The sequence below is a fragment of the Tamandua tetradactyla genome, chromosome 13 (assembly GCF_023851605.1).
Source record: "Tamandua tetradactyla isolate mTamTet1 chromosome 13, mTamTet1.pri, whole genome shotgun sequence".
In the NCBI taxonomy this organism is placed as follows: domain Eukaryota; kingdom Metazoa; phylum Chordata; class Mammalia; order Pilosa; family Myrmecophagidae; genus Tamandua; species Tamandua tetradactyla.
Genome location: NC_135339.1, coordinates 33,920,850 through 33,947,194, shown reverse-complemented (window position 1 = coordinate 33,947,194; position 26,345 = coordinate 33,920,850). Strand labels below are relative to the sequence as shown.

Below are 26,345 nucleotides of genomic sequence, written 5' to 3'. Positions count from 1 at the left end.
AATCAACATGCAACTACACAATGGAGGTAAAGAAGAGCTTACCTGGAATACAGGAAATCTCCTAGGATGTCTCTTAGTTCCACCACACCCAGTGATTAAAGTCAATAGAAAACTGCAACGAACCAATCCAGGCAGGACCACCAATGGCCCTAAAACTTCGGGAATCAAGGTTTAACTCACCCATCAGGCAAAGACCCTTGCCCAACTGAGGAGCCTCCTGAGGGTAAATTTAACATAGAATAGGTAGTGGAAGAAGGTAGCTATAAATACAAGCTATGAACACATGACCAATAACAGAAACAAGGACTGTAATGGTTTACTTCTCCCTTGTTTTATGTTTGTGTGTACATACATACATATATATATATATATATGTATGTATGTATGTATGTATACACACACACACACACACAAATACCTTTGCTTTCTTTCCTAGCTTATCCCCTTGTCATATGACATAAGTTGTATTAACTTCATGCCATTTTATTTATGTACAGGATATCAAGTTTAAAATGAACATTATGCAAGGTCTTGCACCCTATCCTGGGATAAATTAGCATTGTTTCCGGTTGTAGACAGGACAGATGAGTACAGTTAGGCAAAAATATTAAGCTTACTATTCTTGTTTAGAGATTAAGTATGGTTTAAGGAGATGTGAATGGGTCCAACTTGACAAGTAGTGGACTGTGGTAGTGAAGTTCATCTGTCACCTTGGCCACATTATAGTGTCCAGTTGTTTGGTTAAGAAAGCACTGCCTGATTGCTACTGTGAGGATATTTCGTGGCTTTAAATAATCAATAAGCTGACTGCATCTATGGCTGACTGCATGTGTAATCAACAGAGGAGACTGCTTGCCTTCAACAATAAGAGAAGACTCATCCAATGTGCTGAAGGCCTTAAAAGGAGAAGTGATGACTTCAGCAGCGAGAAGAGAGAATTTCCATTTCTACTTCAGGCAGCCAATTCTCCTGAGGAATTCACCAAAAATCTTCATTGGAGTTCCCAACTTAGGGCCTGCCCCATGGAATTTGGACTGAACCATCAACACAGTCATGTAAAGCAACTGCTATAAAAATCTCATGATATTTACATTATATATATGCCGTTGGTTCTGAAATTCCTCAATAATTAGTTCCAAAGAACAGAAAGTTAAGAATAATCCCTTCAACAAATAATACCCCAAAAACTGGATATCCCTATGGAAAAGAATAAAGATGGATATCTACCTCACATCATATATAAAAGTTAATTCAAGGGCGGGCCGCGGTGGCTCAGCGGGCAAAGTGCTTGCCTGCTATGCCGGAGGACCTCGGTTCGATTCCCGGCCCCAGCCCATGTAACAAAAACGGAGAAACAGAATACAATAAAACAAGAAAATGTTTAAAAATGTTTCCCTTTCTTCCTTCCTTCCTTCCTTCTATCCTTCCTTCCTTCTCTCTGTCTTTCCTTTAAAAAAAAAAAAAAAAAAAAAAAGTTAATTCAAAATGTATCAAAACCATTCGATTTCCAGTACCTATCCATGCAAAAAACCCAAAGTCTAAAACTCCTCGAAGAAAACATAGGAAATGGCCATCAAAGTCTTGTATTAGGCAATGATTTCTTAGACTTCAAACCAAACAAAATAAAATGTACCTCATCATGACATTAAAAATACACACTATAGAATGGGAGAAAATATTTGGAAACCCAGTATCTGAAAACCAACAACAAAAAGACAAATAAAACAGTTTAAAAAATGGAGCAGACAGATGCGGTCTCTCTCTCTCTCTCTCTCTCTCTCTCTCTCTCTCTCTCTAAGCCCAACTCTGCATAGGATCATTACCCATCCCCACCCCAACCCCACCAAACACATACATAGGATATGACATCCAGGGCTGAAAGTCTCCCTGACAAGGTAGGATCATCCCAGGGATGAGACTGGCCCTGGGACCATGGGACCAACAATGCCTTCCTCACCAAAAGGGGGAAAAGAATTGAAACAAAATTAAGGTACCAGTGCCTGAGAGAGCTCAAACAGATGAGAGGTTATTCTGGAGGCTACTCTTATTCAAGTTTCAGCTAAATATCGCTATTTGCCACAGTTTGTCTGACCCCAACCAAAACCATCCCTGCCAACCCTAGAGAACATCTGGGGCTTTATCTGAGATTCTACAAAAATTCCATGCACTATGATTACTTTCCAGAAACTAAAACCTCCAGATGGGTTCCTGGACTAGATAAATCCTGAAATGCAGAGTAGCCAGTCTCTCCAGAACATCAACTAGTTTCATCCCCCTATCCCATGAATGACAGCCCTTTCCAATATGAAAAAGTTAGAATGGCCATGGCTCAAATTCCCTTAAAGACTGGGAGAAGATCAGAGGAGAAGGTGGAGCTATAACAGAGAAGATAGGATTTAACAGATGAGTATGAATGCTGAATCATTATATCAGTATTTCTTTTACTCTCCAGTGTCCTGGAGCAGTTAAAAGGAAAAACCTAAAATTTTCGAACTGTAAATCATACCAAAATCTGAAATCTGTTCTATAACAAATTGCAGTGTGCTTTGAAATGTATTGCTTTGTTGTATATGTTATATTTCATAATAAAAAAAACTTTTTTAAATGGGGCAGAGACTTTAAGAGACACTTCTCCAAAGAAGATATGAAAATGACCAAAAAAAAGCATAAAAAGATGTTCAACATGTCATTAGTCATTACAGAAATGAAAATCAAAACCACAAGATGCACTTCACTGCTTAGAAAGTCACGGATACACATTCAGCAGCCATCTCCCAGACTTACCCCTCACTTACCCCTTCCACCACCTCCTCATCTATTGTGCAAGCATATTTCAGTCTATTTCCATTCTACAACTTAAAGAGATATGAAGAGTAATGAAAAGGATGACCAGAGCTTAAAGCCAGAAATCAAGAACAAGTAGTCCCATCAGTAGTACCACTGCCCCCTATTCCCCAGGGTGGATAAATAACACACTCAATGGACTCTGCCACCTACAGACCCCAACCCAAGCAGTTACTGATCACCCTGGGATTTCTTCCACTGCGCTTTTGGACCCTTCATGCTGTACAAATAACAAAGTGGTTATTTACTGAAATTTTCTGTTGTACTCTGAGCCTGTGGTATCACAAAACACTGCGCAACAACTTCCTCCACATTCGTAACTACTGGATTGCTTAACGTTAAAAAAGGAAAATGACCAGCACTGAAGAGAATGTGGAGAAATAGGAACAATTGTTCACTGCTGGGAGAAATGTAAAATGGTGCAAGCACTGTGCAAAACAGTTTGGTGGTTCTTAAGAAAGTTAAGTATTGAATTACCATTATGATTTGGCAATCCCACTTTATATTCACCCAAAAGAACTTAAAGTAGGGACTTGACCAGATACTTGCATACCAATGCTCATAGTGGCATTATATACAACTGCTAAAGAAAGGAAGCAACACAAGGAACCATCAACAAACGAATGGATATACAAACTGTTATGAAAATACAATAGAATATATTTGGATATAGAATCAAAGGAAGCTCTGATATATACAAGAACACAGATGAACATTGAAGACATTGTTATGTGAAATAAACCAGAAACAAAAGAAAAATACTGTGATCTCAGTGATATGAAATAATTAGAAAAAGGATATTTATAGAACCAGAAACTAGAAAATGGATTACCAGGGGCTAGGGTGGTACAGGGTATAGGGAGTTAATGCCTTATTTATATAGAATGTGTCTGAGGTGACAGAAAAGTTTTGTTAATGATAGTAGCACAACATGGTGAATGTAATCGACATGGATGAATTATACATTTGAAACTGGTTAAATGGGCATTAAAAAGATACATAAGATTGTACAACAGAAACAGCAAATCTTAATGTAAACTATGGACTATAATTAACAGTGCAATTGTAAATATATTCTTAAAAGTACTAAACTAGTGCAAAGAGAAAATTGTGCATGTGAGGGGGATATATGGGAACTCTGTATTTTCTACATGATTTTTTCCATAAATCTAGAATTTTCCTAGTATGAAAAAAAAAATTTCAGGGTGCCATTTTTCTACATAATTTTCATATTGTCCTGTATTTCTTAATTTTTCCATGAGGTGTAAAATGACGCAACACACAAGACATTAAGACTTTCTTACACTTAAGGATATTATAATACTAGATACTAAAAGTATATGAAAGAATACCAAACAGATAGTATCTTAACCACATTATCATACTTCCAGAAATGTTACTTCGCAGAAAAAAATTAAAAGCTTGTATACTTAATTTTTTTTATTTTTACCACTAATAAGAAGAGACCTACTCTGAAAAATTAAAAACATTTATTTTTCCCACCCAAATAAAAAAGATTAGAAACTGGCAAAGTACTTATTCACACAATTTTTGATTTGGCACAGTGAAAAAAAATGTTATACATTATGCTATATCATTAAATATGCAATGAGTAATCAAATGTACTTTAATGCTTCCTTTGTTACTAACATTTCCATTGAAAGCACACAGATTTTTAAATATTCTTAAAAGATTACAGTTATAAAAAAACATTATGTGAGGCTGACAGCATCAACATGGCATAAACTACAGAAAACTGCTCCCCAGAGTCAGCAAAAAAACGTACACATCTCACTTGTTCAAAACTCTGGAGGAAGGTAAAGACTGGAGAAGGATCCTACAAATGCTGAATCTAAGAAAGTAAAAAATATCAGGTAGGAAACTTGCCTCCCAGAGGTAAATGGTCAGTCTGCTCTCTTCCCTGTTACTTGGTCCCATGTAACTCAGGAAGTACCAAGAGGCAGTGGCTGGGATTCCTCTTACCTCCCATCTGGGAAACAAACTATAAAATCTCTCACAGTTGTACGGGCAACGGTGGCTCAGTGGCAGAGTTCTTGCCTGCCATGCCAGAGACACAGGTTAGTTTCCCGGTGCCTGCCTATGTGAAAAAAAAAAATCTCTCACAGCAATGAGACAGCTCCCTACCCATATTCAGATACAGAGACCAAAACCCACAGAGAACCACAGCAGGATACAAGTTGTTGGAGAGCACTACAAAAAGGTACCAAGGAGGAGTTTCCAAAATAGAAGATTAGGGAGGGAACAGCAAAATTTACTTCTTTCCCAAAAGCAGACAGGAGCAACACAGAAACAGTCTGGATCAACTGTCTGAGGACTCAGGGGAGAGGGGAGGACATTTCAAGGATCAAGTTAGCGAGAGACAGAAAGCTTGAGAAAACATGGACAAAACTATATTTTGAACCCTGGGTCTTGGTGCCTATCCTCTACCCTTAAGGTAAAATAGCAGCAAGTGCCCAGATCCTTGCCTGCTGGACCGCTGCAGATCGCAGCAGCTGTGGACACGTTCCACTCCATGAGGAGGAGGACACAGTCCCATACTAAGCCAGATTATGGCCGGTGAAGTAAAGGCCCAAGAATTCTGTACTTTCGGCCATGTCTGGTCAGGCTCTGCGGGCTCCAGAAGGAAAATGGCTTCTGAGGTCGATTAAGTCACCCAACTGTGTCATCTGCTGCAAAGGAGGAAGAGTACAGGGGAAAAGAGAGGGCTTTTCAGAGGCTCTCCAGAGTCCCCAGAGCCTATCCTAGGCACATTACAGCTGGTCTACACCCCATACATAGGCACTTGGCCCTGTTTTGGCTGAGAAATACTGATTATTTGATTGTTAAAACACTGTCTTAATAAAAAACCAGGCAACAACTATACCTCAGACAAGCCAGAGAAACTAACCTGGAGAATAGATCCATCAAGATAATCAGAAGACTAGATGGCAGCAAAAATCACAAAGCAAACTAAAACTCAAGAAGAAATGGCCCCAAAAAACAAATCATAATGTCAGAGGACTCATGGTTTCTGCTATACCTATTAAAAGATGTTCAAAATAATCTCCTCAGTCATTTAAAAAAAATGAAGGAAAATGTGTACAGAGAGATAAAGAATATTTAGAAGAGCATAAAGAAGAATTTGAAAGAATACACAGAAAATAACAGACATTGTGCAAAGAAAGACACTGTAGATAAAATAAAAAATGTGCTGGAGAACACAACAGCAGATCTGACAAGGCAGAAGACAGAAATAGCCAAGTAGAAGACAGAACAACTGAATTCAAACAAATAAAAAAAAATAGAGAAAAAAAGTGGAAAAATTTCAGTGGGGACTCAGAGAAATGACTGAAAATTCAAAGCACATAAACAATAATCATGGTGTCTAAGAAGAAGATGAACACCACCCTTCTCTCAAAATGTAATGAACATAGAACACAAACAACTAAACTTTGTTTTAAGCCACAGACATTTGTTACCTCAACCTAACAAACCATATTGTGATTGATAAAATCTCTTTTTGTTAGAGACTGAGATCTGAATATAAAGAGCATGATAATTATTACTGTTTTAGGAGTACTTAGCTAAAAGATAAAGGTAAAGGAAACTTAAGATAAATGCTTGTCAAAATTAGGTTTTGGGGCTTTGTTTCCTTTTTCTTCTCTTAATTAGTCTTGATTTCTTTGACGTCTCATTTCCAAACTAACTTGGATTTTCTCTGTCATATCTAATTCTTCTTCTTTTTATCTTTACTGATATGATAGTCTGTTTTTCTACACTCTTCTCCATGCCTCTCTCTCCTGTCTTTTCCTATCTGCCTCTAGTGCTTTCTTTAGTATTTCTTGCACAGCCGGTCTCTTGGTCACAAATTCTCAGTGATTTTTTTGTCTGAAAATGTTTTAATTTCTCCCTCATTTTTGAAGAACAGTTTTGCTGGATATAGAATTCTTGGTTGGCAGTTTTTCTCTTTTAGTATCTTAAATATATCATACTACTGTCTTCTCGCCCCCATGGCTTCTGCTGAGAAATCTACACATAGTCTTACTGGGTTTCCCTTGTATGTGATGGATTGCTTTTCTTTTGCTGCTTTCAAGGTTTTCTCTTTCTCTTTGACATCTGACATTCTGATTAGTAAGTGTCTTGGAGTACGTCTATTTGAATCTATTTTGTTTGGGGTATGATGCACTTCTTGGATCTGTAATTTTAAATCTTTCATAAAAGCTGGGAAGTTTTCAGTGATAATTTCCTCCATTAGTTTTTCTCCTCCTTCACCCTTCTCTTCTGCTTCTGGGACACCCACAACACATATATTTGCGTGCTTCATGTTGTCATTCAATTCCCTGAGTCTCTGCTCATATTCTTTCACTCTTTTCCTTATATTTTCTTTTGCTTGTTGAATTTCAGATGACCGTCCTCCAGTTCACTAATCTTATCTTCTACCTCTTGAAATCTAACATTTCATATTTCCATTGTTTTTTGTTTATCTCTTTTACTGTGCCTTTCATTCCCATAAGTTCTGTGATTTTTTTCAGACTTCTGATTTCTTTTTGTTCATCTTCTGCCTTCTTAATTACCTCCCTCAAATCATTGATTTGATTTTTGATGAGATTTTCCATGTCTGTTTGAACATCCTGAATTAACTGCTTCAACTCCTGTATCTCATTTGAATTGCTGGTTTGTTCTTTTGACTGAGCTATAGCTTCAATTTTCCTAGTATGATTCGTTATTTCTTGCTGGTGTCTAGACATTCAGTTTCCTTCATTAGTTTATTCTGAAGATTATTTTCACTTTTTTAAAAACCTAGGATTTTCTTGCTGGATGACTTTGTTGGCTATTTGCTTTTTGACATTCAGCTCAGCATTTTCTAGACCTCTACCTTAGGTTTTGTTTAACAGATCAGAATTTTTCAGTTCTTGTTTTCTTGTTTCTTGCCCTGCTTGTATGGTGCCTTTCCCCCCCCACCACCACCACCTCCCCTTAGGAGGGTTACTTAGGTATTATAGACTCCAGTCAGATTTTCCCAGACCAGGATGAGACCCAGTAGGTTGAAAGATTTTCCTGTGAAGGCTCTAGACCGTGTTTTCCTATCCTGTCCGGTATGTGGCACTTGTGTGCCTGTGAGTGCCACCAGCATAAAGTGATACAGAATTTTTAACTTCAGCAGACTCTTCCTGCTGGGGCCATGGTTGAGACAGAAGAGGGGTTGTAGTCGGGCTTTAATTGTTTTAGTTTTCCAGACCCTGGGGTCTGAATTCCTCCAGGGAGGGATTCCACCTGAGCTGAGTCTCACCCCTCTCTTGGACAATACACAGTCTCCAGGGAATTACTTCCTTTCACCTGACCAGCCAGCCTGTTTTTCTCTCAGACAAGCTTAATTCTGCCCTTGCCTGGGGGAGCTGGAACCTGAGAACCTTTGCAGTTGTATATGCAAAGTGCAGTTAAGCTGTAGAAACACATCCACAAAAAAGAAAAGAAAAACCCCTTTCAGAGCAAGATCCCCATTCCTTGGGTTTGCCAACCAAGAGCTTATAAGTTGGTACAGTAGCTCTATGTATCTCCAGGTCCTATGTGCCCCCTCCTTTCCTTCATGGCTCAGACCTTTTCAAGTATTTTGTGCTGTCTGATCCAAAAAAAACCTCTGTTTGGTTTTTTTTCTTTTATTTTCTTTTTCCATCAGCCCTGCACCCTCTGCACTGGGGCAAAAACTAGTAACTTTAGCTTTTACTGAGGTTTAGCTGAGCTGGGGATCCATTTTTAGTAGTCAGAATTTGTTAACTAATTCCACATTTGGAGTTTGGTTGAGCTCAGCTCCTTGCTGTTAGAAAAGTCTCTTTTCTTTCCCCTTGGGGACCCAGTCTGTCAGGGGGGGGGAGGGTGCCGGCCTCCACGGCTTAGGGGAATCCAGGTTCTGGGTGGGCACACAGCTGGTTCAGCTTTTCCAGACTGGTGTACGTTATGTGTCCGGTCACTGATGTGGCCTGAGTAGTTATTCTGTACTGTTCCTGGCTATTTACTAGCTGCTCTGGAGGACGAACTAAATTCCATACCTTACTAAGCCACCATCTTGGGCCTGCCCTTTCCAACAAAGGATATCACACATTGGCTTATTAATATTTAAGGCATTTTGCAAACACAGTATTTCAATGTGGACAAAAAACGTTTTACATTGATTATCTGCTATATTTTGAATGTTCAGTCTTTTCAATATAAGAAAATAACTGCACACATTAAGTGTTTTCTTAGAAAATACAATCTTAAAAAATCAATGATAATTGGTCTTCATGGTCCCTACTGATAAGTCCCATCTTATTCTTTTCACAAAGTATAAATTATATTCATATGCAATATGCAGGATTGCATTCTAGATCTAGCAGTTCTTAAACAATGTTACCAAATAATCACATAAATCCCAATTGCAGCAAAGGTGAACAATCTTCTTAGCGTACTTTCACCTCATTGAAGCTGAAACTGCTTCTTTTGGATATTTTCTGCTTCAGTGTGAAATAGATTGCTAAGAGTTTCATTAGCGGTTTCATTAAATGGTTTATTAAAAGAAAAAAAAGTGGTTTTCAGTTTTTTCACAGTTCACAGTTCTCAGAAGAGACTTTTTGGAAATCAGATAGTCCAGGGATATTTTGAATAACCAAGCACTCTTTAGTAGATGAAACCTCTCAACGCAATTGTAATAAATAAGCATCTACATCCTTAGCTATACTGCCAGTATATTCTGGAACCAAAGTTGGATGGTATTCCTGTTCCCACAATCCATTTTACTGTTGCTGTAAAATCTGAATGTTTCCATTATTTATAATTTCTTTTTTGGATGATAGATAGTTCTGACCACCACCTTTTATAACTGCTTGAAGTCGGTTTAAACCAATTATTATATATTCTTTCTTTTGTTTTCTTTTTTTTTGCATGGGCAGGCACTGGGAATCGAACCTGGCATGGCACTCTGTCACTGCACCACCACTGCCCGCCCCAAATTTGCTTTTACATAATGACTTTACTAGAGGCAACAAGTCTACACAGCAGCCAAGTGAGATGTACTGTTGTTTTCTTTTTTTCTCTGTAACTACTGGTGAACACAGGAAGGCTATTCACTACTCCAAAATCTTCTATTCTTATCAGATTCACTTATACTCCTTTCCCTCCAGAAAGCTACAGCTACTATCAATCTCAAATTCTGGCTGAACAAATTTTTTGCCACTGTCTCATGGTCTTGAGATACCTCAGTAAAAACACCACTATATTTTGATGATGGGCTTTTTGTATGGGAAGAACCAGAATCACCGGAGTTAGACAAGTATGTTCTAAATATGTTTGACAATCAAGGCATAATTTTTCAGGCAGATGGTTGATACAAGCCATTTCATTTTCTTTGCTATGTCACATTCCCTATTTCTAAGGGACTGTTTTTTTCTGTACCAAGGATTTGGAAAAGGATGATGCACTTTCTTTTCCCAACAGATCCCCCTATGTAGTTTATTTGGGCTTTTCACAGCTTGTCCAATTGTTCTATGTAAGCAGCCAAATGCTTTGGAGACTTCTTAACCTCCTTCATATTCTTAATAGTGAAGTTAGAGATTCTTTTTCTGGAAGATCAATGGAATGACCATCAATATTATTACATAAGTTCCGTTTTTTAACATTGTGGGTTTTAGATGCCATAATTTCAAACACTGGTGTCTCATGGTACCATGGTGCCTCAGTTCAGCCCTTGCTGCTACTGATGAGCCATGTCTAGCAGTCTAAAGCACTCCTCGGATCCTGGGCTGGGCCCCATTCAGGGCCATTCAAATGTACTGCATGCCCTGAATAGGTTTTAAAGACACACATATAATAAATTGTTTCATAAAGTGTCTGTTACCTCTTTACAAATATGATAAAACTGTATCATTGAACATGTTTTGATTTTTTAAAATCGTTTTACTGAGATAGATTCACACATCACAGAAACCATCTGAACTATACAGTCATTGTCTCATAGTATCCTCACATAGTTATGCATACATCTCCATGATCAATTTTAGAAGATTTCCATTACTGCAGAAAATAAATAAAAAGAAAAAAAGAAAACTCAAATCCTCCCATAACCCTTACCCCTTCATGCCACCCCTCCATTAATGACCCTTAATACAGGTGTGGTATATTTGTTACTGTTGATAAAAGAATATTAAAATACTACTGTTAACTACAACTCATAGCTTACAATAAGTAATATTTTTCCCATATACCCCTCTATAATTAACTTCTTGTAATAGTGTCGTACATTTGGTCTAGTTCACGAAAGAACATTCTTATATTTCCACAGTTAATCACAGACACTATCTACACAAGATTTACTGTGTTATAAATTTCCACATTTTTACCTTCACCTTTCCTTCTGGTGATACATACATGACTCTAAACATTCCCTTCACATACCATTTAGTACTGTTAATGATTCTAACAACAATATGCTACTGACATGTCTGTCCGTTTCCAAACTAGGTTTAAATTCAATCTAGTTACATATTCTGCACAGATCAAGCAAGTGCTCTTCATTCTTTAGCCTCATTCTATATTTGAGAAACCTGTATTATATACTTTATATGTCTATGAGTTAACATATTATTATTAGTTCACATCAGTGAGATTATATAGTATCTGTCCATTTGTATCTGACTTATTTCACTTAACATAATGCTCGCAAAGTTTATCCACGTTATAACCTGCGTCAGGACTTTATTCCTTCTTACTACTGAATAATACCCCTTCATGTGTACATACCACATTTTATTTATTCATTCATTAGTTGATGAACACTTGGGTTGTTTTCATCTTTTGGCAACTGTGAATAATGCTGCTATGAAATCAGTGTGAAAATATGTGTTCAATTCCCTGTTTTTCTATTCTTCTGCATATACAACTAGTAGTGAGATTGTCAGGTCATATGGTTAACTCTATATATAGCTTCCTGAAGAACTGTCAAACTCTTCCACAGCAACTGTACCATTTAATTTTCCCAGCAGCAATGAAGGAGTGCTCCTATTTCTCCACATCCTCTCCAATGCTTTCAAGTTTTCTGCTTTTTTAATAGTAGTCATTCTAGGGTATGAATGATATCTTATTGTGGTTTTTATTTGCATTTCCCTAACAGTAAGAATAATATTTAAACTGGGTGTTTGTCTATTTTTGAGTTTTAGGATTCCTTATATTGTTTTGTATATTAAATACTTACTAAATATGTGTTTTCCAAGTATTTTCTCCCATTAAATAACTTACCTTTTCACCTTTTTAACAAAGGCCTTCGATGCAAAGTATTCAATTTTGAGGAAGTTCCATTTATTTTTTCTTTCATTGCTTGGGCTTGGGACGTAAAGTCGAAGACCCACTGCCTAACACAAGATCCTGAAGATGCTTCTCTACATCTTCTTCTAGTCCTATAGCCCTGGTTCTTTTATATTTAGGTTTTTGGTCCATTTTAAGTCATTTTTTCTATACGGTGTGAAACAGGGGTCCCCTTTCATCTTTTCCATATACATATCTACTTCTTCCAGCACCATCTGCTGAAGAGACTGTTCTGTTCTAGTTCAGTGTAGTTGGCAGCCTTGTCAAATATCACTTAGCCATAGGTGTGAGGGTGTATTTCTGAACTTTGAATTAGATTCCATTGGTCAATATATCTATTATTGTGCAAGTACAATGCTGCTTTGACCACTGCAGCTTTGTAATATGAATTAAAGTCAAGAAGTTTGGGTCTTCCCACTACATTCCTCTTTTTCAAGATTTTTTTTAGCTATTTGAGGCCCTTACCCTTTCAAATAAATTTGATAATTGGTTTCCCTTTTTTTGAAAAATAAGTTATTGGAAATTTCATTGGGTTTGCAGTGAATCTGTAAATTATTTCAGATAAAACTGATATCTTAACATTGGTGTTCCAATCCATGAATAGAGAATTCCCTTCCATTTATTTAGGTCTTCTCTGATCTCTTTTAGCACTGTTTTGGAGTTCTCTGTGTAAAAGTAATTTACATCGTTGACTAAATCTATTCCTAGATATTTGATTCTCTTGGTTGCTATTGTAAATGGGCTCTTTTACTTGATCTCCTCCTCAGCTTGTTCATTACTCATGTAATAGAAACACTACTGAATTTTTGCATGGTGATCTTGTTTCCTGCCACTATGCTGAATCTGTTTATTAGCTCTAGTAGTTTTATTATCAAATTTTGGGGTTTTCTATATATAGGATCAAGTCTTCTGCAAAAACTTAAAGTTTAATTCATCCATTCCAATTTGGATGCCTTTTATTTCTTTTCTTGCCTAACTGCTCTGGCTAGAACGTCCAGGGCTATACTGAATAACAGTGTTGACAGTGGACATCTCTACCCTGTTTCAGATCTTAGAGGGGAAGCTTTCAGTCTTTCAACACTGAGTATGATGTTAGCTGTGGATTATACATAATTCCCAAAAGATAGAAGCAACCCAATTGTCCATCAATCAATGAATGGATAAACAAAATGTGATATATACATACAATGGAATATTAATCAACATTAAAAGAGAATGATGTTCTGGCTCATGCGATAACATGGATGAGCCTTGAAGTCATTATGCTTAGTGAAACAGCCACACAGAAAAGGACAAAAACTGTATGATCTCACTGATTTGAAATAATCAGAATTAGCAAACTCACAGAGTTATCATCTAGACAACAGGTTACCAGGGGCTGCGTTTAGGGTAGGAAATGGGCAGTCAATGTTTAATTTGTACACAATTTCACTGTGGCTTTGTTGTAAAGTTTTGGAAATGAAAGATCATAATGAAGCACAACAACAGTAACTAACGGCACTGAATTATATGTGAACGTGGTTAAAGGGGAAATATTAGGTCATATATATGCTACTGGAATAAAAATTACAAGATAAAACACAGGACTGTACAACATAGTGAATACTATTATAAACCATGGGCTTTAGATAATAGCACAATTATTAAAATATTTTTTCATGAATTATAACAAATGTACCACAGTAATGCAAAGTATCAACAATGGGGGGAGAGAGAGAGATATGGGAACACTGTATTTTTCACACAATTTTACTGTAAATCTATAATTACTCTAATAAAAAAAACTGATACATACTTGAGCAACTTGCAAAGCAATCAGAAATAAATACGGGCATAACTGAGCAACCTGCAATGCACTACAAATAAATATCACTAAATTTTAAGACCAAAAAAGGTTAACAACAACCAAAGTATTTACTGATACATGCTATATTGGATGAACCTCAAAATCATTATGCAGAGTGAAAGAAAACAGACGCAAAAAGTCACATATTGTATGATTGCTCTTAAGTGAAATAATCAGAACTGGCAAGTCCATCGAGATGGAAAGTAGATTAGCAGCTGCCAGGATGGTGGGAGAGGAGAACCGGGGGTGAACTTTCTTTTTAACCTTTTTTTTGTATGGTATAACATATATAAAAAGCAAAGAAATAAAAAGGTAATAGTTTTCAAAGCACTCTTCAACAAGTATTAGATGACAGATCCCACAGTTTGTCATGGGCTACCATATTTTTCCTTTAAGCTGCTCCAGGATATAAGTGGCTAGATGGCTTAAATATTTTTTTATTATCACAAATGACTTTTTTTGTTCTTTTTTTGTGAAAAATAACATATACAAAGAAGCTATAAATCTCAGCAGTGCACCACAGTTAGCTGTAGAACATATTTCGGAGTTTGACATGGGTTGCAGCTTCACAATTTTAGGTTTTTAATTTTAACTGTTCTAAAATACCAGAGACTAAAAGATATATCAATTTAATGGTTCAGCAGTCATATTCATTTGCCAAATCCTGTCATCTCTGTATAACTCCACCACCACATTTGATATTTTCACACCTCACTTTAGGGTTGTTTGGGCTATGGCAATTCTAAATTTTTGATATGGAAGGGTCTGTCACTAATATGGGGTAGGGAGATGGAACTATATGGTGTTCTGGAGAGGCTGGGCTAGGATTCAGGACTTATCTGGACCAGGGACCCATCTGGAGATTGTAGGTTTCTGGAAAGTTACTCTACTGCCTGCAACCCTTGTGGAATCTTTTATGTTGCCTTAGGTGTTCTTTAGGGTTGGCTGGAATGTCCTGGTTGGGGGTTGGCGGTTATGATAGGTAGTAAGGTCTAACTGAAACTTGCATACAAGCGACATCCAGAGTAGTCTCTCAACTCCATCTGAACTCTCTCTGCCACTATTACTTTATTAATTACACTTCTTTTCCCCCTTTTGATCAGGACGGAATTGTTGATCCCATGGTGACAGCTGTGGATTCATTCCTGGGAGTCCTCTCCCATGTTGCAAGGGAGACTTTCACCCCAGGGTGTCATGTTCCACACAGGGGGAAAGGCAGTGATTTCACTTGCAGAGTGGGGCTTGGAGAGACTGAGACCACATCTGAGGAGCAAAAGAGATCCTCCAGAAGTAATCCTTAGGCATGCCTACAGGTAGTCTAAGCTTCTCTGCTACCTACTTCAACTTCACAAGACTAATCCTCATGATCGAGGGCATGGCCTATCGATTTGGATGCCCCTAAAGTTGGACACAGTATCAGGGGATTCCCTGATGGTAAGGTTTAATAGTTTTTCTTCCATACCTCAGGGGATTGTCAATGCTTTTTGATTATCTGCTTAATATATTCTAAGACATATCCAGGCACTACAATAATCTGTACAGGATTAAAAGACCTCTTTCTTATTCTGTGCCCCATGTGTTTCAATTGTTCAAATGAGCTATACAGACAGATTGATTAGATTATACACTACAGAAAATTTCAGTTCCAGACCAAATAAACCTTTCATTCATTGGTCTCAAAGAGTACGTGTGGTTCTAAAATATAGACAGTGTCGTTCTTACCCCTATGTTCTGAATTACTTAAACCCCAACCTGTTCGACTTTGTTCTTATCTCTAAATATCAGGTTATATATGTATAACAGCCTCTCAAAACCCAGAAATAATAATCAGGGGGTGAATATTTAATGATATATGGGGTGCTGCTCTGGATGACCACAAAGTTTTGAAAACGGAGGTGGTGGCTAGATAGCATTGTGAATACACTAAATTCCATTGAACTATAGTCTTAAAAGGGTTAGTATGTATCCCAATTTTACAAAAAAAAGTAGCAACAAAAAGAAAAGCTGATGATTTAGCTCATTGATGTGAGCTCTTATATTTGATTCTCAACAAACCAGACCATAAACAATGAAAATAATTTACTTTCTAGATATATGACTCGCAAATATATATATATATGTACTCATAAAGACTTCTTTAGGAATATGATATTTGAAAAGCAGCAGTCACGGCTTTACTGCAAAAGAAGGTATAACTAAATATTTCAAAATCGTATTAGTCACAAAATCATAGTTAACATTCACTCTTCTCAATAATGATAAAGACAATAATCAAAACAGACCTGAAGCTCTACTGGGACAAAGCAGATAATATAAATAAAGTGAATACAAAAGGGCAATAAAAACAGCAACTTAAAGGCATGGCTTGACTAAAGCAGGAGACTTCTCAGCTCCAGCAAACTGATGAAATACACACAGAATATCAGCGTATGCAATCTGTTAAAAGAACCCTAAATTTCAGGTCTCTATGTTAAATTTTCCAATGTGTAAATCATTTAATCTAATAAACACTTCTAACAAGCCACTGTCTTGCCATCTCAGGGCTAAATCTACTGAGTACTTACTATGGATATTTTATTTAAGTCAAATTTAATGATAAAAATCTATCAGTAAGCAAATTTTCACTTCTAGACACGGTGAAGTAGTATCTGGATTTACCATCTGTTTCAATTTGTTAAAGCTGCAATATACTAGAAATGGATATGGTTTTACAAAGGAGAAGTACTAGGTTACAAATTTACAGTTTTAAGGCCATGAAAATGTCCAAATTAAGGCATCAATAACATGATACTCTCAAGAAAGGCTCCTAGCATCTGGAACACCTGCCAGCTGGAAAGGCATGTGGTTGGTATCTGCTTGCTGTTCCTTGCTTCTGGTTTGTTGATTTCAGCTTCTGATTCCAGGGTCCTCTCATAGTGTCTTCAGGTCAAATTCTAGATTTAATCTCTTATTATTTCCTGGCGCATTTTGTTTTCCAAGCATCTGTGACTTTCTCCCAAATGTCTCCCGCTTAAAGGAGTCCAATTAAGATCCACCTTAAATGCGCAGGGTCACATCTCTATGCAAACAACCCAATCAAAAGGTCCCATTCAACAGAAGGTCTGCCACCACAAGATTGGATTAGAAGAATATGGCTTTTCTACAGTACATAAACTAGCATGCCCTCCTACTAAAACAATTAAAAACATCAAAAAAATAGTCAAAACAATTTTTAAGAGGCTGAACAAAAGTAATCAAAGAAAGGTAAACCCAGAGAAATGGAAAACAAAATAGGTAAGTTTTCTAATTATGCCAGCTTACTGCCTGAAGAGAATTTCCAGGCCACAATGGAAAGAAGAGGAACCACGTGGTACTTGGTAGTAGAGGAGTGTCTCTATAAACTGTAGAGAAGAGCAAGGAGGTTAGAGAAGTCAAGGGGGCTAGAATTCGTAGGACACAGTACCAGAAAGACCTGAGCTATAGAAAGAAGTATCTCCAGAGGGGGCCCCTAAGCATTGAGCTGAGTACTGATGAGATCGAACTGCCTGAAGAAATTATCTGAATGTGGAAGAAGAAACACCTAGAAGGTTACAGGGTGAAATTCCAAGCACTCACTAGAGCCAAGCACAGATTCTGTTCCGAACAGAACAATTAACCATGTAATTTCCAGGGCATTGAGGGGAGTATTCATAAGGGTTTTACCTTGGTAATGAAGAAAAATTAGCCAGAAGATAAAAGCTGTGGTGCTAGTATCTAAAAAACCTTAAAAAGCAAGATCTAAAGTGATCAGATGTTTCCAACTAACTTAACTATATTCCAGAACCAAAGTAAAATATATCCAGTTCATGACAGTTAATATTTACAAAAATCAGGCCTAGCCTGATATCTAGTATGCATTCAATAAATAATTGAATAGATTTTAACTCTGGGATCCTCCTTATAGTTCAATCATTAACTGTTACCCAATACTTGTCAAATACCACCTGACACAACTAATATTTGAATAAGAAAATAGGCTTCAAATATCATGAGATAAACTATTTACCCTATATTATGAGATAAATTATTTACCCTATCACTCCATATTCAAAATTCTATCATTTTATAAAGCTGGATCTTTAAAACTCATAGAAATAACTATAGAAATAACAGTATATTTAGGTGTGATGTTCTGTCCCTGGCTTCAACTGAGAACTATTATTCTTAAAAAGTTATATGAAGATCTCCATATTAACAGAAAACCATTATAAATAACATTACTCATTTTAACATTAAACATTACTGTGCTGGTTTGAAAGTATTATTGTACCCCAGTAGAGCCATGTTTGAATCCAGATCCAATCTTCCTTTTAATCCTGATTAAATACAGTAAGATGGTAACTACTGATTAGATTATTTCTGCAGGGATGTGGCCTGCCCAATCGTGGGTGTGAACTTCTATTTCTGCGCTAATCTTCATTATTTCTTTCCTTTTGCTTGCTTTGGGGTTCGTTTGCTGTTCTTTTTCTACTTCTTCTAAGTGGGCAGTTAATTCCTCGATTTTTGCCCTTTCTTCTTTTTTGACATAGGCACTTAGGGCAATAAATTTCCCTCTTAGCATTTCCTTTGCTGCATCCCATAAATTTTATGTTGTGTTTTCATTTTCATTTGCCTCAAGACATTTACTGATTTCTTTCGTAATTTCCTACTTGACCCACTGGTTGTATAATAGTGTATTGGTGAGCCTCCACATATTTGTAAATTTTCTGGCACTCTGCCTATTATTGATTTCCAACTTCATTCTTTTATGATCTAAGAAAGTGTTTTGAATGATTTCAATCTTTTAAAATTTATTGAGACTTGCTTTGTGATCCAGCATATGGTCTATCCTTGAGAATGATCCATGAGCACTTGAGAAAAAGGTGTATCCTGCTGTTCGGGGATGGACTGTTTATAAACGTCTGATAAGACTAGCTCATTTACTATATTATTCAAATTCTGTTTCGTTATTGATCCTCTGTCTAGATGTTCTGTCCACTGATGAGAATGGGGAATTGAAGTCTCCAACTATTACGGTAGATGTGTCTATTTCTTTTTTCAGTGTTTGCCTCATGTATTTTGGAGCATTCAGGCTCAGTGCATAAATATTTATGATGGTCATTGTGGTAGTTAGATTCAGTTGTCAACTTGGCCAGGTAAGCGTACCTAGTTCTGTTGCTGTGGACATGAGCCAATGGTACATGAACCTCATCTGTTGCTGATTTACATCTGCAGTCAGCTAGGAGGTGTGCCTGCTGCAATGAAGGACATTTGACTTAATTGGCTGGTGCTTAAATGAGAGAGCACACTGTAGTACAGCCCAAGCAGCTTGGCAGACCTCATTTTGGCACTTGCAGCTCAGCCCAGGCCTTTGGAGATGCAGAAAGAAGTTACCCAGGGGAAAGTTGTTGGAACCCAGGGGCCTGGAGATAAGGCCAGCAGAGATCATCCTGTGCCTTCCCACGTAAGAAAGAACCTCAGTGGAAAGTCAGCTGCCTTTCCTCTGAAGAACTAACAAAATAAATCCCCTTTTATTAAAAGTAAATCCGTCTCTGGTGTGTTGCATTTCAGCAGCTAGCAAACTAGAACAGTTATGTCTTCTTGTTGAATAGTTCCTTTTATTAATACATTTTAACTGTTTCACATTTGAATTCTAATTTGTTGGATATTAGTACAGCTAATCCTGCTCTTTTCTGATTGTTATTTGCATGAAATATCTTTTCCCAACCTTTCACTTTCAACCTATGTTTACCCTTGGATCTAAGATGTGTTTCCTGGAGACGGCATATAGATGGGTCCTGTTTTTTTTAATCCTCTCTGCCAGTCTATGTCTTCTGATTGGGAAATTTAATTCATTAACATTTAGTGTTATTACTATACAGATAGAACTTTCTTCTACCACTTTGCCTTTTGGATTTTATATGTTACATCTAATTTTTCTTCTTTTTACCTTTACTCATAGTCTTCATTTTTACACTCTTCTCTACACCTCTCTCTCCTGTCTTTTCTTATCAGCCTCTAGTGCTCGCTTTAGTATTTCTTGCAGAGCAGGGCTCTTGGTCACAAATTCTCTCAGTGACTTTTTGTCTGAAAATGTTTTAATTTCTCATTTTTGAAGGTCAGTTCTGCTGGATATAGAACTCTCAGTTGGCAGTTTTTGTCTTCCAGTAATTTAAATGTATCATCCCACTGTCTACTTGCCTCCACGGTTTCTCTTGAGAAATCTACACATAGTATTATTGGGTTTCCCTTGTATGTGATGGATTGCTTTTCTCTTGCTGCTGTCAAGATTTTCTCTTCCTCTTTGACATCTGACATTCTGATGAGTAAGTGTCTTGGAATACGTCCATTTGGATCTATTATGTTTGGGGTACGATGCACTTCTTGGATCTGTAATTTTAAGTCTTTCATAAGAGTTGCAAAGTTTTCAGTGGTAATTTCCTGCATTAGGTTTTCTCCTCCTTTCCCCTTCTCTCTTCTGGGACACCCACAACATGGATATTTATGTGCTTCATGCTGTCATTCAATTCCCTGAGTCCCTGCTCATATTTTTCCATTCTTTTCCCTATTTTTTCTTTGGCTTATCGGATTTCAGATGTCCCATCCTCCAGTTCACTAATCCTATCCTCTGCCTCTTGAAATCTGACACTATAGGTTTCCATTGTTTTTTTATCTCTTCTACTGTCCTTTCATTCCCATAAGTCCTGTGATTCGTTTTTTCAGACTTTCGATTTCTTCTTTTTGTTCATTCCTTGCCTTCTTTATATCCTCCCTCAATTTACTGATTTGAGTTTTGATGAGGTTTTCCATGTCTGATCGAACATTCTGAATTAATTGTTTCAACTCCTGTATCTCATCTGAATTCTTGGTTTGTTCCTTCTACTGGGCCATATCTTCAATTTTCCTACTATGATTCTTTATTTTTTGCTGGTGTCTAGGTATTTAATTACCTTAATAAGTTTATTCTGGAGATTGTTTCCACTTCTTTTTACCCAGGATTTTCTTGCTGGATGACTTTGTTGTATTTCTGCTCTTTGACATTCAGTTTAGCTTATTCTGGAACACTAGCTTAGGCTTTGTTTAACAGAGCAGAATTTTTCAGTTCTTGCTTTCTTGTTTCTTGCCCTGCCTGTATGGTGCCTTTCCCCCCAACCCTTAGGAGGATCTACTTAGGTATTATAAACCCCAGCCAGATTTTCTCAGACCAAACTGGTCTCCTGTCAGGAGGAAAGAGTCATCTGCATCAGCTTTCCCTGAGGGTGAGACTCAGAAGGTTGAAAGACTTTCCTGTGAAGTCTCTGGACTCTGTTTTTCCGATCCTGCCCAGTATGTGGCACTTGTCTGCTTGCAGGTCCCACCAGCATAAGGTGATGCGATACCTTTAACTTCAGTAGACTCTCCCTGCTGGGGGAATGGTGGAGACAGAGGAGAGGTTGTAGGCTGGCTTTAATCACTTCAATTTTACAAACCTTAGGGTCTGAATTCCTTGCGGGAGGGAATCCACCTGAGCAGGGCCCCACCCTTCTCCTGGAGAAGGCACAGGCTCCACACAAGCTCTCAAACAAGCTTGTCTCTGCCTATGCCTGGGGCAGCTGCAGCCTGAGAAGCCCTGCCGCTGTATTCAAAGGCAGTCAAGCCTTTGTAGAAATACAGCCACAAAAATGAAAGAGAAAAATCCTTCTCAGAGCAGGACCCCCGTTCCTTGTGTTTGCCAATCAAGAGCATAACTTGGTATGTTGTTTTGTGTACCTTCAGATGCTACGTGCCCTCTCCTTTCCTTCAGGGCCCAGACCCTTTCAAGTATTATGTGCTATCCGATCCAAAAAGCCTGGTTCTTTTTTTTTTTTTTTTTTTTTTTTTTGTCTGTCAGCCCTGGTCCCTCCACACTGGGCCAAAAATGAGCAACCTCCACTTTGATGAGGTTCAGCTGACCTGGGGGCCTATTTTTAGTACTGAAAATTTGTGAATTAATTCCACAATTGGAGCTTAGTTGGGCTCAAAAGTCCCTTTCATTTCCCCTCTGGAAAGCAGCCTGTAGGGGAGGGGCGCTGGCCGCCACAGCTTGGGGCACTCATGGTTCTCAGGGGCTCACAAGCAGTCCAGCTACTCCAGACTGGGGTACGCTATATGTCTGGTTACTGACAGGGCCCCAGCAGTTGTTCTGTACTGTTCTTGACCATTTTAGTAACCATTCTGGAGGACGAACTAAATCCCACACCTTGCTAAGCCACCATCTTGGCACCCCTGGGGTATGAACTTTGGATAAGATGGAGATGTTACTCCACCGATTCCAGGTGGGTCTTGATTAGGTTACTGGAATCCTTTAAAAGAGGAAACATTTTCTAGAGAGTCAGAAATGACTACAGAAACTTCAGGAGAGCTAACACAGATGCCAACACTTGGAGAAGATAGATGTATGTTTGGAAATGCCTGGAGCCTAGCAGACGTTGCCATGAGTTGTAAAGCAAGCCAGAACTTGGACAGAGCCAACTGAAGCCAAGGAATGAAAGCCAGCCCCGGAACAGCAAAGTGAGGAGCCCCCAGGAAGTAAGGCTAAAAGCAATGGAGCCGAGGAGCAAGGGACCGGTGTGCCTTCCCAACTGATAGAGCTGCTCCAAATGCATTGACTTTCTTAAATTAAGGTATCTTACCTTGGATGCCTTAGTTAGGACATTTTCACAGACCCAGAACTGTAAACTTGTAATTTATTAAATTCCCTTTCTAAGGGCTGCTCAGTGGCAGAATTCTCGTCTGAAATACCCAAGACAAGACACAGGCTCGAATCCCAGAGCCTGCGTATGACAAAAAAAAAAAGCGACAAAAACTTTCTCTTTGGAATAACTGCTATTGCATGCTATGAGCCATGTTCAAAAGGAAACCATCAGCACTATCACAGCAACAGCAGAGGTAAATAATGGGGGGAGGGATAAGAGCTAAGAGGAGGTTTAGATTTCCTATTTGGTGATGGTGTGTTTATTGGTTTTCTTTATCTTCAGAACATATTGTCTAAAATTGAGAATGTTGATGGACTGTGGACTTTGTGCCCTCTACATGATGCCTGATGAATGCAGGTGGCTAAAGGATGCATCAACAGAGAAGTAAATTTTCTAACGATGTGTATAGTTCTGAACAAAGGTTGTGCTGCTACAACAACGAACAAAGTCGTGAGGTGTGCAACAACGTGAATGAACATGTGGAACATTTGGTGAGACAAAATAAGCCAGAAACAGAAGAACAAGAATGGTATGATCACTTTTAGAAAATGCTTATGAAAACGGGCCTAGATTGTAAGCTTTTAGAGCAAAAACATTAAGTCTGGAGTGGTGATTATTATTTCTGGATTTTAAGAGGCTGTTTTGTATATATAACCTGATATTTAGAGATAAGAATGAAGCCAAACAGGTTGAGGTTAAAGTAATTCAGAAAATAGGGGTAAGGAAGACAGTGTCTATATTGTAGAACCACACATACTCTTTGAGACCAACGGAAGAAAGTTTTATTTGGTCTGGAACTGAAATTTTCTGTAGTCCATAATCTAATGCAACCTATCTGTATAACTCAATTGAACAACTGAAACACATGGAGCACAGAATAAGAAGGAGGTCCTTTAATCCTGTATTGTAATGCCTGGATACATCATAGAGTATATTAAGCAGATAATCAAAAAGTATTGGCAAAGTTCCCTGAGAGAGGGGAGAAATAATATGGAACTATTAAACCTTACCATCAGGGAATCCCCTGATACTGTGTCCAAAAAACTTCAGGGAAACCCAAATCAATAGGCCATGCCCTCGATCATGAGGCTTACTCTTCTGAAGCTTATGTAGGTAGCAGAGAATTTTAGATTACCTATAGGTATGCCTAAAAGTTACTTCTGGAGGATTTCTTTTCTTCCTCAGATGTGGCCTCAGCCTCTCTAAGCACAACTCTACAAGTGAAATCACTGCCCTCCCCCCCTACATAGGATATGAAATCCAGGGGTGAAAGTCTCCCTGGCGACGTGGGAGAGGACTCCCAGGGATGAATCCAGACTTGGCACTGTGGGATCAACAATTCCATCCTGATCAAAAGGGGGAAAAGAAATGTAATTAATAAAGTAATAGTGGCAGAGAGAGTTCAAATAGAGTCAGAGTTCAGCCTTCTGGAGGTTGCTCTTATGCAAGCTTCAGTTAGACCTTGCTACCTATCATAACCTGCCAATCCCCAACCAGGACCCTTCCAGCCAATCCTAAAAACACCTAAGGTAATATATACAATTCCACAAGGGTTCCAGGTAAAAGAATAACTTCCCAGAAACCTACAACCTCCAGATGGGTCCCTGGTCCAGATAAGACCTGAACCCTAGCCCAGCCTCTCCAGAACATCAGATAGTTCCATCTCCCTACCCTGTATTAGTGACAGACCCTACCAATATGAGAAATTTAGAACTGCCATAGCCCAAACACCCCAAAAGAGAGGGATGGAAACATCAAAGGTGATGGTGAAGTTATACAGAGAAGATGGGATTTAACAAATGAATATGAACACTGAATCATTAGACTATTGTCTCTTTTAGTCTCCAGTATTTTAGAACAGCTAGAAATAAAAACCTAAAATTGTGGAATTGTAACCCATGTCAAATTTCGAAATATGTTCTACAACTAACTGTGGTGCAGTGCTGAAATTTATAGCTTCTTTGTATATATGTTATTTTTCACAAAAAAAAAAAGTTGAACGTGATGATAAAAAATATTTAAGCCCTCTAGCCTCCTACATTCTGGAGCAGCTGGAAGGAAAAACAGGAGAGGATTGTTTGGTAGCCCAAGACAAACTCTGGGATCTGTCCTGTAACTACTTGTTGAAGAGTGTTTGAAAACTATTGCTTTTCCATTTCTTTGCTTTGTATATATGTTATACTACACAATAAAAAAAGTTAAAAAAAAAAATTCCCTTTTAAAAGCCATTCCATTTCTGGTATATCGCATTCTGGCAGTTTTCAAACTAACACATTTACTTAAAAGAAAAAAAAAAAAACTCATTTTTAACTGTTTTGAGCTAGGAAAAATCGCTCTTTGAAAATGTTCATTTCATTATCAAATAATTAAAAATTTCAGACTACAACACATCCCTCCTTCTTACCACCTCCACACAAACAAAAAAGTTCAGTGTTAAACACTTAATTACCATTACTTCATATGCCTATGTTTTATATTGAGCCTATCTCAATTTACATGAATTTTAAATCCCATTTCTGTTTTATCTATTTTATTGATAGAAACCACCTCAAATCCATTTTTTGAGGTAAGTAATTGATAAATGTATGGTATAACATAATTCCCTAATACTGTCACAGAAATACATAAGATATAAACTAAAAATAATTTTTAAAAAATTAGTTGTAGGAGAGAAGGTACAGAAAGGCAACTGAGACAGTGATTCCAGGGTGTGAGTGACCTGGGAGGTCACTAAAAGACCCTGGCTGCAAAAGCAGAAAAACTGAGAAACAAAGAACTGCAGACAGTTCAGCTGGCACAAAGAGCCTAACATGCCCCTTTCCAAATGGAACCCCAGGTCCCTCAGGAGTGCACAGACAAGGTAACGGGAACTGGGAAGTAAGCCAAGCCATGTTCCTTGAACGTACTATCCTCACCAGCGTAGCCCCAAGACCCCCAACGCACCCCACACTCCATACACCTGAATGCTATAACCCACCCCTCTTCCCGCGCTCCAAACGCCCCCACCCCGACACCCCCTGTGCGTACATGCCCCACACTCCCATCCCAAGTGTGTGCATGCCTGCCCCAGCCCAACCCACCTCTCGTGCACAAAGACAGTCACACTCCAACCCTTCTGAGACCCACCTTCCCCTCCTCGCCCACTGCAAGCGGCCCACTGCTAAATAAAGACAGCAGGCAGTTACCTTCATACCAAGGTTACACCTGTCCCCAGACCATACAGTTGCACAACCCCATCCCCCCACCCCTAAGCTCTGTGCATATATACATCAGCCCTCCCAGATCTGCACACATGCATAGCAACCAGTCATGCTCACCAGCTCCAGGAAAGCACTGACCTGCACAGCGGGGCCACATGTGCCCCAAGACCATGCAGGTGCAACCCTGACCCACTGCTCCTGAGCTCTGTGCATATACACACAAAGGCCCACCCTCTAGAGCAGCACACACCAGGGCCCTGACCCCCAGACCTGTGCAAACGTACAGCCACATCCTCCCTGCTGCTGGGCACACATGCATTTGTGCAATGACTTCTTAACACCTGCACCCCAACCCCCTGCCACACAAACGTACACACCTGCTCCCTCCACCTCCCCAAGCACCCTGCCCCA

The 26,345-nt window shown here is 38.4% G+C and overlaps 1 protein-coding gene and 1 pseudogene across 9 annotated transcripts in view; both read right to left on the bottom strand.

Moving 5' to 3' along the window:
- The window catches only part of JMJD1C (jumonji domain containing 1C), a 326,266-nt gene that overhangs the window by 232,162 nt on the left and 67,759 nt on the right, over window positions 1-26,345 (bottom strand). The gene's annotated exons all lie outside the window — the stretch shown is intronic.
- LOC143653839 (KATNB1-like protein 1 pseudogene) lies at window positions 1,477-25,641 on the bottom strand (annotated as a pseudogene).